Source organism: Kogia breviceps, chromosome 13 (genome assembly GCF_026419965.1).
Source record: "Kogia breviceps isolate mKogBre1 chromosome 13, mKogBre1 haplotype 1, whole genome shotgun sequence".
NCBI classification, from domain to species: domain Eukaryota; kingdom Metazoa; phylum Chordata; class Mammalia; order Artiodactyla; family Physeteridae; genus Kogia; species Kogia breviceps.
Genome location: NC_081322.1, coordinates 2,125,968 through 2,142,154, shown reverse-complemented (window position 1 = coordinate 2,142,154; position 16,187 = coordinate 2,125,968). Strand labels below are relative to the sequence as shown.

General features: G+C 40.7%; 1 protein-coding gene across 13 annotated transcripts in view; it reads left to right on the top strand.

Annotated features, from left to right (window-relative positions):
- The first annotated feature begins 12,503 nt into the window (after window positions 1–12,503).
- Window positions 12,504–16,187, top strand: part of LOC131768113 (COP9 signalosome complex subunit 8-like) — a 312,045-nt gene continuing 308,361 nt past the window's right edge. For 12 of the 13 annotated variants that reach the window (XR_010836169.1, XR_010836177.1, XR_010836176.1 and 9 more), the window contains exons 1-2: window positions 12,526–12,736; window positions 15,088–15,229. The gene's annotated coding sequence lies outside the window, so the exon portion shown is untranslated. Of the gene's footprint in view, window positions 12,737–15,087; window positions 15,230–16,187 lie in introns of all 13 variants that reach the window. The other variant, XR_010836170.1, reaches the window with a different exon arrangement.

The window sequence follows — 16,187 nt, the reverse complement described above, 5'->3', positions numbered from 1 at the left end:
GATTAAAAACCACTTTTTTTCAAGTTTGCACTCTAACTCCTTTCTTAATCCTACCTTATTTCTTGGTCTGATTTGCAGTTTCCAAGCCCCACTAGATTACCTCCGTTAGTTCAAGCCAATTACTCAGAGATTTTGCAAAATATTCAATACCTGATTGTTCCCGTAAAGTCTGCTTCAAACTGCAATTTACTTTTTTGTTTTCATGTGTGACCAGCAGCAGTGCGGTGGAAGCTGATTGTGTGGCATGTCATGAGGGGGGTTGGTTAGCTCTTCTGTACCGAGAAAAGCCGAGTTCCCCCACTTCCGCCTTTCAGAGGAGGAGGCTGAGGAGGGTTACGGTCACCCGCAGCTGCTTTAGATGTTTCCCTCCACCATCACTCAGCTACTTTGCATTGAATGGGCAGAGTCAACCTAGGAGTCACCAAGTGTTCCACGTGGCAAGGGACCTCAGAAGGATTTAGGTCACATCTCCCAGCTAATGCACAGTTCCCCGTCACTGCAGATTGTCTTCGGAGGGAAGATGGAAGCTACTCACCCTGCTTATTCAGCAAGAATGAATTAGGGCTTCCCTGGTGGCGCAGTGGTTGAGAGTCCGCCTGCCGATGCGGGGGACGCGGGTTCGTGCCCCGGTCCGGGAAGATCCCACGTGCCGCGGAGCGGCTGGGCCCGTGAGCCGTGGCCTCTGCGCCTGCGCGTCCGGAGCCTGTGCTCCATCCACAACGGGAGAGGCCACAGCGGTGAGAGGCCCGCGTACCGCCCCCCCCCCCCAAAAAAAATGAATGAATTAAAGACACTTTCATCCCATGAAGAAAAGTCTAAACAGCTGGAGCAGGGGCACCTGTGCAAGAGAGAGAACCCACCTAATCAGTAGACTCTCACAGAGAGGCCATCGGCTGTCTGCCCAGTGCAGCGCACTGTTATACGGGTCCAATACGGCGGTGCTCAGAGAAACAGGACAAGAAGAAACTCTAATTCTGAATGATCAACAGTGTCCTAAGTAAAAGGAAGGAGAAATGTGAAAATAGCTGAGACTAAACATGCCTGCCCCCCACGGTTCAAAGGGCATATTTGCAAGGCAGGAACGCCCAACTCTAGAAATGGGAGGATGCCAGGACGGAAGCCGGCATGGATGACGGTTCCCTCCAGACTGTTTAATGGGAAGATTATGTGTTGTACCCAGCTACATAATGGAGGGAATCTAAAGGGCTTGCCGGTGAGATGCTGATGGAAGTGCTAGGCTGCAGCCCGTTATTTACCTCCTTTGATTCACTGAAGTATAAATAATCAAAATGATACATAAATTTAATTGCCGGTGTCATGTAGTTATTTTTGAGGAATAGCCACAAATCTGAGATCTGGTATTTAACAAACAACTCAGGCTACCCACTCAGACTAAACACATAGTGTGTTTTCCAGGCTGTAATTTTATAAAAACAAAATGTCTTTAGAGAGAGAACAAGCTAGTACTATTGCTTTAAAAATCACTTTAGGAAAAGTTTCCTTACTAAACTAAAGCGTAGACAACCTCATCCATTTTGCTGGCTGGCCCTGATCCGCCCTGTTGTGTCATGTTATTACCTTCATTTCATTGACATCCCACCCGAATGTCTTCCCTCTAACAGTCTCTGGGGGCAGATAAACTCCTCTCTCCTGTGGGGCTTTTTTTCCCCAAGAGCAGAGGTTTGCAGATGTTTGGTGCTGGACTCCTTTACACCCTCAAAAATTAAGGAGACCCTAAAGATCTTTTGTTATGTGCATTATATTTATTGATATTTAATGTATCAGAAATTAAACATTTTTATAAAAATAACTGCTTCAAAACAAAAAATTTAGTAAAAAGAGTGGCGTTGTTTCACATTTTTGCAAATCTCTAACATCTGGATTCACAGAAGAAAACTGTATTCTCATATTTACATCTATGTTCACTCTCCTGGAATGTTATTTTAGCTGATACTTCATAAGTATAAGAAAATCCAGCCTCATACAGATATGTAGATTGAAAAGGGAAAAGTATTCTAATAGCCTTCTCAAAGAATTATGGATATTTCCTACTATTCTACTCAAACTCAACTGGCAGTAATTTCTTAAAGGTTACTTGCAATGTAGAACCTGAAATATTATCAATAAACTTTTCATATTCTGTTGCACTAAAATCCATTGATCTACCTTGTATTTTGAATGGCTTTTACTCATGTATGATTTCATAAAATCATGCATTGGTCATTTACAGTCATTATTATACAATATCTAAAAATCAGATGCATCAATGAGATCACAGTTTCATAGAAAAGTCTTAAAGTCTTAGGAAGATTTCAGTTCACTGTGGTGGATATGTTTTCCAAAATTCTGGGTTTTGCTTTAAAACTTGCATTTCATCATTGATGACAAGTAATGTCGGTGATTTTCCTTGAAGAGACAGGCACACTTTGTTCATTTCTGAGAAAATGTGTAACCAAGTCTGAATAACCATGATTTGTCTACCAAGCATTCTTTCAGATAAAAATATTATTCCATGAAAAAGTAGCTAGGTCAGCCCACAACCTAAATAATTGCACAAGTACTCTCCCTGGAAATAAACACCATACTTTGATATGTAACAGACCTGATTTACATGTACTTCCCATAGAATATTAAAAACGTGTACTCAAGGGTCAAGACAATAGGTTTACTAATTTCTGCCGCTTCAGCAAAGACAATTTAAGTGAAGCTACTTTTTAAAAATTTATTCTTTTATTGTGACTATTTGGTGGTGATGAATACAATGACCACTAGTACCCTTTGGAGCCACTGCTTTGATTTGTGCTAAAGGACCAACACTTTTACTCACCATTGTGTTTGCCCTATCAGTGCAAATGTAACACAGTGAAAATTGCAAATAATAATCTTAGTATTGTGATGGAAAGAATTTTGACCCGGCAGACACCATAAAAGGATCTCAAGGACCCTCAGGGGACCAAGGAACAAAGTTTGAAAATTCCTGTCCTAGAGAACTTCAACAAACTTTGCAAGCCAACCTCATTAACTTGAAAAGGAAGAATATCCAAATAGATAGCAATCATTTAAAAAATTTCTTCATACGTGCTTTCTAATAAAGCCAATGGAGCATCTCAAGATACAAGAATGCTGTGATCTCAAAACAAAACCTGTTCTTCTTACCCCACAATTTTTGCCCATAACTCTTGATTACTTAAATTTATCTGTGCCTCAGAGCTCGCAACTGTAAACTGGAAATAATAGTGGCACTTATCTCAGAGGATTGTTAGGAAGAGAAGATATTTTCAAGTCAGAAGAATACTAACACAGGGCCTGGCATGTAGTCAGTGCAAAATAAGTGTTATTGGCTAAAATTTTTTCTATAAGCCTTCATTAGCCTACTTTCTCTCACTGTTGTTCAAAATGGATATCTTTGTGGACATTACAGACATTTCATACTTCCACAACTGCAAGCTCCTCATTGAGGACATCTCTGACTCATGAGTGTGAAGTTATTTACAATACCTTTCTGTGATAAAAATATAACTGTGCTTCTCCTTGTTATACTGTCCTCACATCACAATGATGTCTGATAGTTTCTTCCTGAAAGATGGTTAAACATAAACTGAATACTGCCAAGGCAAAATTTGAAACAAAATGTTAAGAGCTGATACAATAAATATTTTATCTATAAGGAAAAGGCAAAGGGTAGCTCTCAGCACTTGTACAGTATGATGGTTAACGCAGAATAATGCAAGTTACGGTGAAGGAGTTTGGGAGTTTTATGATACAACTCAAGAGTTTAATGGCTCAATGGCATAAGATGTTACTCGACATGACTTGACATTTTCCTTTATTAGAAAATATACTTTCAATAGCTAAGGAACAACACCATTAGCCAAAATATTTAATTTTGCAGAATATTACTCTGGGCGCTGGCTGGCAAAGGATGAGACATACATCCGCTCAGGACAAATTCCTCAGGCTGAATGAAGGCTTTGAATTTGAGTGAATGTTCACATACTTCACAAAAATGCTGCCTCGCATCTGGCAGACTTTGAGGAACACCTCTGTCACTGTTTACACAGTTTTAGGACGGCTCCATAGTTTATGATCAGATTAGCCTATTTTCCTCCTAGTGCAGGGCTCCTGAGTCCACACGTGGAAGTGTTTCTCCTGGAGCAGTAATAAGTTAAGCCGGTGCTTCAGGAGTTCCTGCTGTCATGAATCATCAGTGTAGTAAAGGCCATCAGTAGGAGAAGCACTAGATTTCAAACGGAGTCTTATTATAACTAGATGATAAAAGAAAGTCCTTGGTTCTTACACTTCAACAATATTTGAAAATAAATCCTCCCTACCCAGCTCCCCTGAAAATCAATAAAACATCTCTATGACTTTTAGGCCGCAACTACCATGTTAAAAATGAAAGTTAAGGAAGAGCTACAAGATGGCGGAGGAGAAAGACGTGGAGATCACCTTCCTCCCCACAGATACATCAGAAATACATCTACACGTGGAACAACTCCTACAGAACACCCACCGAACGCTGGCAGAAGGCCTCAGACCTCCCAAAAGGCAAGTAACTCCCCACGTACCTGAGTAGGGCAAAAGAAAAAAGAAAAAGCAGAGACAAAAGAATAGGGACGGGACCTGCACCAGTGGGAGGGAGCCGGGGAGGAGGAAAGGTTTCCACACACTAGGAGCCCCTTTGCAGGCGGAGACTGCGGGTGGCGGAGGGGAAGCTCCAGAGCCGCGGAGGAGAGCGCAGTAACGGGTGCGGAAAGCAAAGAGGAGAGATTCCCGCAGAGGATCGGCGCCGACCAGCACTCACCTGCCCGAGAGGCTTGTCTGCTCACCGCCGGAGCGGGCGGGGCTGGGAGCTGAGGCTCGGCTTCGGTCGGAAGCCGGGAGAGGACTGGGGTTGGCGGCGCGAACACAGCCTGAAGGGGTTAGTGCGCCACGGCTGGCCGGGAGGGAGTCCGGGAGAAGTCTGGAGCTGCCGAAGAGGCAAGAGATTTTTTCTTACCTCTTTGCTTCCTGGGGCGCGAGGAGAGGGGATTAAGCGCGCCGCTTAAAGGAGCTCCAGAGACAGGCGCGAGCCGCGGCGATCAGCGCGGACCCCAGAGACGGGCATGAGACGCTAAGGCTGCTGCTACCGCCTCCAAGAAGCCTGTGTGTGAGCACAGGTCACTCTCCACACCTCCCCTCCCGGGAGCCTGTGCAGCCCGCCACAGCCAGGGTCCCGGGATCCAGGGACAGCTTCCCCGGGAGAACGCACGGGGCGCCTCGGGCTGATGCAACGTCACGTCGGCCTCTGCCGCCGCAGGCTCACCACGCATGCGTACCCCTCCCTCCCCCCAGCCTGAGTGAGCCAAAGCCCCCGAATCAGCTGCTCTTTTAACCCCATCCTGTCTGAGCAAAGAGCAGACGCCCTTGGGCGACCTACACGCAGAGGCTGGGCCAAATCCAAAGCTGAACCCCGGGAGCTGTGCGAACAAAAAAGAGTAAGGGAAATCTCTCCCAGCAGCCTCAGAAGCAGCGGATTAAACCTCCGCAGTCAACTTGATGTACCCTGTGTCACTGGCATACCTGAATAGACAACAAATCATCCCAAATTGGGGAGGTGGACTTTAGGAGCAACAATATTTTCTTTTTTCCCCCTTTTTCTCTTTATGTGACTGTGCATGTATATGCATCTATGTGTGATTTTCTCTGTATAGCTTTTCTTTTACCATTTGTCCTAGGGTTCTGTCTGTCCATTTTTTTATTTTTGTATTTTTTACTATAGTTTTTAGTGCTTGTTATCATTGGTAGATTTGTTTTCTGGTTTGGTTGCTCTCTTCTCTCAATCTTTGTTTTTTTTAAATTAGTTTAAAAATTTTGTTTAATATTTATTTTTATTTTAATAACTTTATTTTTTATTTATTTTTCTTTCTTTCTTTTTTTCTCCCATATACCCTGAGCCATGTGGATGACAGGATCTTGGTGCTCTGCCTGGGTATCAAGCCTGTGCCTCAGAGGTGGGAGAGCCAAGTTCAGGACATTGGTCCACCAGAGACCTCCCAGATCCAGGTAACATCTAATGGCAAAAATCTCCCAGAGATCTCCATCTCAACACCAGCACACAGCTTCACTCAACGACCATCAAGCTACAGTGCTGGACACCCTATGCCAAACAACTAGCAAGACAGGACCACAACCCCACCCATTACCAGAGAGGCTGCCTAAATTAATACAAAGTTCACAGACACCCTAAAACACACCACCAGACGTGGACCTGCCCACCAGAAACACAAGATCTAGCCTGATTCACCAGAACACAGGCACTAGTCCCTTCCACCAGGAAGCCTACACAACCCACTGAACCAACCTTCGCTGCTGGGGACAGACACCAAAAACAACGGAAACTACGAACCTGCAGCCTGTAAAAGGAGACCCCAAACACAGAAAGTTAAGCAAAATGAGAAAACAGAGAAACACACAGCAGATGAAGGAGTAAGGTAAAAACCCACTAGACCGAACAAATGAAGAGGAAATAGGCAGTCTACCTGAAAAAGAATTCAGAGTAATGATAGTAAAGATGATACAAAATCTTGGAAATAGAATGGAGAAAATACAAGAAACGTTTAACAAGGACCTAGAAGAACTAAAAAGCAAACAAACAATGATGACAACACAATAAATGAAATTAAAAATTCTCTAGAAGGAATCAATCACAGATTAACTGAGAAGAAGAATGGATAAGTGACCTGGAAGATAAAATAGTGGAAATAACTACTGCAGAGCAGAATAAAGAAAAAAAAAATGAGGACAGTCTCAGAGACCTCTGGGAAAACATTAAATGGACCAACATTAGAATTATAGGGGTCCCAGAAGAAGAAGAGAGAAAGAAAGGGACTGAGAAAATATTTGAATAGATTATAGTTGAAAACTTCCCTAATATGGGTAAGGAAATAGTCAATCAAGTCCAGGAAGCACAGAGAGTTCCATACAGTATAAATCCAAGGAGAAACACACCAAGACACATATTAAACTATCCAAAATTAAACACAAAGAAAACATATTAAAAGCAACAAGGGAAAAACAACAACTAACATATAAGGGAATCCCCTTGAGGTTAATAGCTGATCTTTCAGCAGAAACTCTGCAAGCCAAAAGGGAGTGGCAGGACATATTTAAAGTGATGAAAGGGGAAAACCTACAACCAAGATTACTCTACCCAGCAAGGATCTCATTCAGATTCAACGGACAAATTAAAACCTTTACAGACAAGCAAAAGCTAAGAGAATTCAGCACCACCAAAATAGCTTTTCAACAAATGCTAAAGGAACATTTGTAGGCAGGAAACATAAGAGAAGGAAAAGACCTACAATAACAAACCTCAAACAATTAAGAAGACAGTAATGGGAACATAGGTATCGATAATTACCTTAAATGTAAATGGATTAAATGCTCCAACCAAAAGACATAGACTGGCTGAATGGATACAGAAAAAAGATCTGTATACATGCTGTCTACAAGAGACACGCTTCAGACCTAGGGACACATACAGACAAGGTGAGGGGTTGGGAAAAGATATTCCATGCAAATGCAAATCAAAAGAAAGCTGGAGTAGCAATTCTCATACCAGATAAAATAGACTTTAAAATAAAGAATGTTACAAGAGACAAACAAGGACACTACATAATGATCAAGGGATCGATCCAAGAAGAATATATAACAATTGTAAATATCTATGCACAGAGCATAGGACCACTCAATACATAAGGCAAATACTAACAGCCATAAAAGTGGAAATCAACAGTAACACACTCATAGTAGGGGACTTTAACACCCCACTTTCACCAATGGACAGATCATCCAAAATGAAAATAAATAAAGAAACAGAAGGTTTAAATGACACATTAAACAAGATGGACTTAATTGATATTTATAGGACATTCCATCCAAAAACAACAGAATACACTTCTTCTCAAGTCCTCATGGAACATTCTGCAGGATAGATCATGTCTTGGGTCACAAATGAAGCCTTGGTAAATTTAAGAAAATTGAAATCGTTTGAAGTATCTTTTCCGACCACAACACTATGAGACTAGATATCAATTACAGGAAAAACTCTGTAAAAAATACAAACACATGGAGGCTAAACAATAGACTACTAAACAACCAAGAGGTCACTGAAGAAATCAAAGAAGAAATCAAAAAATACCTAGAAACAAATGACAATGAAAACAGGATGACCCAAAACCTATGGGATGCACCAAAAGTAGTTCTAAGAGGGAAATTTATAGCAATACAATCCTACCTTAAGAAACAAGAAACATCTCAAATAAACAACCTAACCTTACACCTACAGCAATTATAGAAAGAAAAACAAAAAATATCCAAAGTTAGCAGAAAGAAAGAAATAATAAAGATCAGATCAGAAATAAATGAAAAAGAAATGAAGTAAACAATAGAAAGATCCATAAAACTAAAAGCTGATTCTTTGAGAAGATAAAAAAAATTGATAAACCATTAGCCAGACTCATCAAGAAAAAAGGCAGAAGACTCAAATCAATAGAATTAGAAATGAAAAAGCAGAAGTAACAACTGACAATGCAGAAATACAAAGGATCATGAGAGATTACTATAAGCAACTATATGCCAATGAAATGGACAACCTGGAAGAAATGGAAACATTCTTAGAAAAGCACAACCTTCTGAGACTGAACCAGGAAGAAATAGAAAATATAAACAGACCAATTACAAACACTGAAATTGAAACTTTGATTAAAAATCTTTCAACAAACAAAGCCCAGGACCAGATGGCTTCACAGGCAGATTCTATCAAATATTTAGAGAAGAGCTAACACCTATCCTTCTCAAACTCTTCCAAAATACAGCAGAGGGAGGAACACTCCCAAACTCATTCTATGAGGCCACCATCACCCGATACCAAAACCAGACAAAGACGTCACAAAGAAAGAAAACTACAGGCCAATATCACTGATGAACATAGATGCAAAAATCCTCAACAAAATACTAGCAAACAGAATCCAACAGCACATTAAAAGGGTCATACACCATGATAAAGTGGGGTTTATCCCAGGAATGCAAGGATTCTTCAATATACGCAAATCAATCGATGTGATACACCATATTAACAAATTGAAGGAGAAAAACCATATGATCATCTCAATAGATGCAGAAAAATTTTTGACAAAATTCAACACCCATTTATGATAAGAACCCTCCAGAAAGTAGGCATAGAGGGAACTTACCTCAACATAATAAAGGCCATATATGGCAAACCCACAGCCAACATCGTCCTCAATGGTGAAAAAGTGAAACCATTTCCATGAAGATCAGGAACAAGACAAGGTTGCCCACTTTCACTACTGTTATTCAACATTGTTTTGGAAGTTTTAGCCATAGCAATCAGAGAAGAAAAAGAAATAAAAGGAATCCAAATCGGAAAAGAAGTAAAGCTGTCACTATTTGCATATGACATGATACTATACATAGAGAATCCTAAAGATGATACCAAGAAAATACTAGAGCTAATCAATGAATTTGGTAAAGTAGCAGGATACAAAATGAATGAACAGTAATCTCTTGCATTCCTATATGCTAATGATGAAAAAAACCTGAAGAGAAATTAAGGAAACACTCCCATTTACCATTGTAAGATAAAGAATAAATACCTAGGAATAAACCTACCTAGAGACAAAGACCTGTATGCAGAAAACTATAAGACTCTGATGAAAGAAATTAAAGATTATACAAATAGATGGAGAGATATACCATGTTCTTGGATTGGAAGAATCAACATTGTGAAAATGACTATTCTACCCAAAGCAATCTACAGATTCAATGCAATCCCCATCAAACTATCACTGGCATTTTTCCCAAACTGGAACAAAACATTTCACGATTTATATGGAAACACAAAAGATCCCGAATAGCTGAAGCAATCTTGAGAAAGATAAATGGAGCTGGAGGAATTAGGCTCCTGACTTCAGACTATACTACAAGTTACAGTAATCAAGACAGTATGGTACTGGCACAAAAACAGAAATATAGATGAATGGAACAGGATAGAAAGCCCAGAGATAAACCCATGCACATATGGTCACCTTATTTTTGATAAAGGAAGCAAGCATATACAATGGAGAAAAGACAGCCTCTTCAATAAGTGGTGCTGGGAAAACTGGACAGCTACATGTAAAAGAATGAAATTAGAACACTCCCTAACACCATACACAAAAATAAACTCAAAATGGATTAAAGACCTAAATGTAAGGCCAGGCATTATAAAACTCTTGGAGAGAAACCTAAGTTTCTATGAGAGAAACTCATAGGCAGAACCCTAAATGACATAAATCACAGCAACATCCCTTTTGACCCACCTCCTAGAGTAATGGAGATAAAAACAAAAATAAACAAATGGGACTTAATGAAACCTAAAAGCTTTTGCACAGCAAAGGAAACCATAAACAAGACAAAAAGACAACCCTCAGAATGGGAGAAAATATTTGCTAATGAAGCAACTGACAAAGGATTAATCTCCAAAATTTACAATCAGCTCATGCAGGTCAATTAAAAAAAAACAAACAACCCAATCCAAAAATGGGCAGAAGACCTAAATAGACATTTCTCCAAAGAAGATATACAGATTGCCAAGAAACCCATGAAAGAATGCTCAACATCATTAATCATTAGAGAAACGCAAAGCAAAACTACAGTGAGATATCATCTCACACCAGTCAGAATGGCCGTCATCAAAAAATCTACAAACAATAACTGCTGCAGAGGGTGTGGAGAAAAGGGAACTCTCTTGAACTGTTGGTGGGAATGTAAATTGATACAGCCACTATGGAGAACAGTATGGAGGTTTCTTTAAAAGCTAAAAATAGAACTACCATACAACCCAGCAATCCCTCTACTGGGCATATTCCCTGAGAAAACCATAATTCAAAACGAGTCATGTACCAACATGTTCACTGCATCTCTATTTACAATAGCCCTGACATGGAAGCAACCTAAATGTCCATTGACAGATGAATCAATAAAGAAGATGTGGCACATATATACAATGGAATGTTACTCAGCCATGAAAAAGAAATAAAATTGAGTTATTTGTAGTGAGGTGGATGGACCTAGAGTCTGTCATACAGAGTGAAGTAAGTCAGAAAGAGAAAAACAAATACCATATTCTCACACATATATATGGAATAAAAAAAAAATGGTCATGAAGAACCTAGGGGCAGGATGGGAATAAAGATGCAGACCTACTAGACAATGGACTTGAGGACATGGGGAGGGGGAAGGGTAAGCTGGGACAAGGTGAGAGAGTGGCATGGACATATATACACTACCAAATGTAAAACCAATAGCTAGTGGGAAGCAGCCGCATAGCACAGGGAGATCAGCTTGGTGCTTTGTGACCACCTAGAGGGGTGGGAGGGAGGGGCCGTAAGAAGGAAGAGTTATGAGGCTATATGTATATGTAAAGCTTATTCACTTTGTTATAAAGCAGCAACTAACACACCATTGTAAAGCAATTATACTCCTATAAAGACGTTAAAAAAAAAAAAAGAAAGGCAAATATAGGATTGAGACAGGGCAAAAGGGGGCTATGGCACCTTCTATGTATCTGCTACATACTTCTGAGCCACTGCTAGCCTTAGGGGCAAAACTAAGCCAGTGGATGCCAAAAGTAAACCCAGAGGCTGAAGGGTCCTGGTCATGTATGAGCATGGACGTGTTATCTTATCACTTCTTAGCTGTTGAGCCAATGAGGAAGACCTTTGATAGGGCAATAGGAAGAAGAGCTATACGTCATGGAGATCAATGCCTGGAAAACAATGATGAGAACACATCTAACTCAGCCTATCAATCAAAAAGCCTTAAGAGGCACTTGGATGTGTTCAGTGCACTTATCCCCTGATCATTGGACGATGATGTTCATTTCAGCATCAATGCTTTGTGCAGACCATGAGGCTAAGAGCAAGCCACCACAAGGGAGAAGCTGTACTACAAGACAATGACCAATGGGCAGGATGCTTTTGGATACAGGAAAAAAGAATACGAAGCTTTGCCATCCATCTTAGCAGCAACAACATGACTTCATATATATACATGAAGACAAGTGAGTGAGTGAGTGAGTGAGTAGATAAATAGACAAAGAGATCACAAGTAATCCATCAGTAGAAGAAAACAAAACAAAACCCGGGCATCTTCTGCAACTTGAATAGGTACTGTAATGAATAATTCACTTTCTTTATTTAGTTTCTGCAGTCCCTTGAGCTCAACTTAATCCTTGCATAAAGTGACAGCTGCAAGTAGTATTTCAGTTTTATAACTTGCAGAACATTTCTTGCAGTCAAGTGTTTGGTTTTGTTCCCATGTTTGTTTCTGCACCTCCTTGTGCAACACAGCAACCCTGCGTTCTCCAAGCCAAGGCCAGCCAGAGTCTGGGAGGCAGATTCCAAGTGGCTGACAGTGCTGGGTTTCAGATATAAGAAGGCATTTCTCCACTGTCTCTTTCTTTTCTTTCTTGGTGACAGGGAAAGCGATTTCTCTGCAATATGACATTTGAAATGATGCCTAGCTTTTGCTAAAGATGAGCAAGCTGCAAGCCCTGAAAGAATTGGGAGGCCACAGGATTCCAGAGCCCAAGAAGTGTTGGAAGGCTTATTTGTCACCACTGGTGTGATTCTAGTAGGAGCTGACCATCTCAATCACCATTGCTCCATCTCAAGGACCTCTGGACATTCCGGTGAGAGGGGGAAAAAGGCAGAAGTAAAGTAAAATAGCCGAGGGTTGTTGATAGAATAAGAGAAGAAGTTAGACTTCCTAGTAAAGAGTATAAGAAAGAAAACCATAGAAAGACATATAAGATATAGGCTAAGTATCTTAGATCATTTCATGGATGTCAAAATTAAGACAACATTATTGTTAAAACTGTGGAAGACTTTGTGAAGATTAAAATTTAAGGCTTCAATGTTTACCTTTTCAAAGGAGTTGGTTTCCCTTCTGTTGAAGGAATTAACAAAGTAGTTAATAATTTTGCCTTCAACACTTTATACCAACATTAACCATAGCAGGCGTGTGCTCCAGTGATACTGTAAAAAATGAAATTCTGGGGAATCGAAAGTCATAGGCCTACAATTTCTCATTTCCTCCCCATTCTTACCATCAACACTTCACACCATCTCTGAAAGATATCAAATGCCTACTCCCTTCTACTCTAACCCTCTGCAAGTATCATTTGGGTATTATCTCCTTCTTAAATGTCTGTAATATCTCTCCCAAATTCTTCAGTTAAAAGCAAAGCTCACAATCATGGCCTTCCAGATCCATCGGCTATTCATTCATCAAACATTTATTGCATACCTAATGGACGTCAGGCATTTAAGAGGTGTGGGGAATAGAGAGGTGAAGTGTGGGTTTATAGTGTTGAGCAACACACAGTTTTGGAGGAGAAACTGGTACGTCCATGGCCTTCCACCAGTGTATGAGTGTGATGGAACATGGAGACAAGACCTCTAAAACCCAAAGCTGGAAAGTATGGGAGGCTTTCCAGGAGAGAAGATGAGTAAGTGGCTTTTAAAATAAAAAATAGACATTATCCAGGTGAATAAAGTCCGCGTCCAGGGGACAGCATGTACAAGGACACAGAGGTAGGAAAATCATGGTCCAGAGAACAGAAAGGGGAACAGCGTGGCAGGAGGGGAAAACATCTGCAAGCAGTGATGAAGCCAGTCTGCTAGGTAGGGCCCACTAAGAGCCTTGCAAAGAATTTAGATTTCAACTCCAATGTAATGAGGTGACATCAAACATTTCAAGTAAGAGGACATAGACATGATAATTTTTGTATTTTAGAAAGATGTCTCCAAAAGGTCCATGGAGAATGGATTGATGTAGGAAGACCAATCCAGAAGCTATTAAAGAAGTTAGTAGATAAATAATAAGGACTTGGATTATAGCCTTGGTGATAGAGAAGAGAGTATAGAAAGAAAATATGGGGAGATAAAATTTAGAAACAGAACTGATAATATCTGGTCACAAATGATATTGGGAAGCTACCTTTAAAGGAGAGAGAGAAATCCAGGAAGATCCCCAGTTAACCAATTTGTGACTTTGAAGAATGACCAGATCTGGGAGCAGAGACAGATTCAGCTGTAGACATGTTGTTTTTGAATGACCTTTGTATGTACAAGTCTATGCTGTAGGGTACATACTGAAGCAGGATGTACATATTTGTTATCAGAATATTAGTTACATACATATTAGTTAAAAACTGGGTGAGTAAATGAGATTCATTTAGGTTTTATTCCTAAAACACATAATCAATGATCTAAAATTGAGTTGAAAGAGTTATATCATGGAAGCCAAAGGAAAAAAAGAATTTTAAGAAAGAAGTGGCCCACAGTATTAAATACAGCAAAGGTGTCCTATAAGATAAAGCCCAAAACTATCGTATACGGCAACTCTGTGAACTTTCCACAATAGTTGCATTCAGATGTTAGAGAAATCAGAGTGTAGAGAGCTGAGGAATGAAAGAAAGGCCAGACACAGCGAAAACGTAAGTGCAACTGAATCATCTAGCAAGGACTAGGTTATGCTGCAGCAGCAAGCAATTCTCAAATCTCAGCGGCTTCACACAACAGAGGTTTATTTTTTTATTGTGCTCTGTGCCCAATACAGGTCATCAGGGGCCTCCGTTCAACACAGGAGGCTCTCCAAACACAGGCATTTATAACTGTTGCACCAAGAAAAAGAGAACAGCTGTGTCCCATGATGGCAACTAAGTGCTTTCTCCTGGAAGCAATACCTGACACTTCATTCTTATTTTATGGGCCAAGGCAAATCAACATGGCCACACAAGGCAGCGAAATACGATGCTACTACACATCCAGAGAGAGAACTAGGATATCTGTGCAGAGTCTTCATGTGGGGATGTGGGCACTAGTAGCTACAAAGGGCTGTTAAGTTAGAGGAGAGATTTTTGTCTGGTTAAGATGGGACAGACAATGGCACTGGTGAAATGCGTGTCCATAGCTCACGCTCTGTGTTCTCATGTGCAACCCACCCAGTAAACCCCATTCACGTCTAATATCTCTGCAGGAATATCCTTCCTATGATGCTGTATTGGGCACATCTTCAAAACTCTGCTCAAGAATCACTTCATTCAAGCACCTGCCCATTGATAAGCTTGATACTTACTTCACATTGATAAACTTGGTTACTTGCGTTCAAGTTCATTTAGGTAAGTATATTTTCTTACGTTTCTATTGTTGACTTCTTTGTATCTTTTTCACATGTTTTGAAGTCCTTCCCCTGAACCCTCTAAAACACAGAACGTTCACTTTTGGTTCCTTTATGGGGTAACTGGCCACAAGGTATGTACTCAGTCCATGATATTGGCTAAACAACTGGTTTCTCACTGGCCAGAGAAGACCTTTCTGCAAAGTTCTTTGCACCCGGTCACGCTTGAGCACATAGAGTCATTTATACAATGGTTTATGAAGAAAACTGCAGCTGGTTTTTTCCATGGCTGAAGAGGCAGGAAATTGAGGAGCAGTGTCCTAACTCTTATGGAATCTCCACCCCATGTACTGGCACCATCGTAATTTTGCTTAGTCTGCTTCCTGGGACTAGCCCAAACCTGTCAAGTTCTCACTTTAAAAACTCGCAGGTGCATTTGCCACATATTTATACCCTCAAAGTCATATGCAAAGGAGTTGCTACAGAGCTGAGACACCTCATCAAGAAGGCTCACAAAGGAGTTGTTTTTATGATGATCGACTTATTCAGATTTGCCTTCAGTCTCTGCTCTGGTCCTACAGGACCATGGCCATACATGTGCAGGGCACCTCTCTGGGTCCCGAGTACAGGCTGATCTGTGGGACGGGTGCTAACTGTCACCTACGCATCAAAACCATAAACTTGGCCTCATCAGCAATATCCGAGCTACTGAGCTCAACAGCCACAGATAAGCAAACTCCGGAGGGCTTTGGAAGTGAAACAGGTGCATATGCATTGGGGTAAGGATTTCCATGATGATCGGAGCTGAAAATGTAGATTCAGTCATCACATTTTTGAGCCAGGAGGAGTCACAGAAACAACACACACACACACAATGAATAGTTCAATACATAACCCAACAGACCAGGAGAGGCTTTTAAAAGAAAAGGGAAAATGTGTCAGGAAGTGAGTTTAATGGG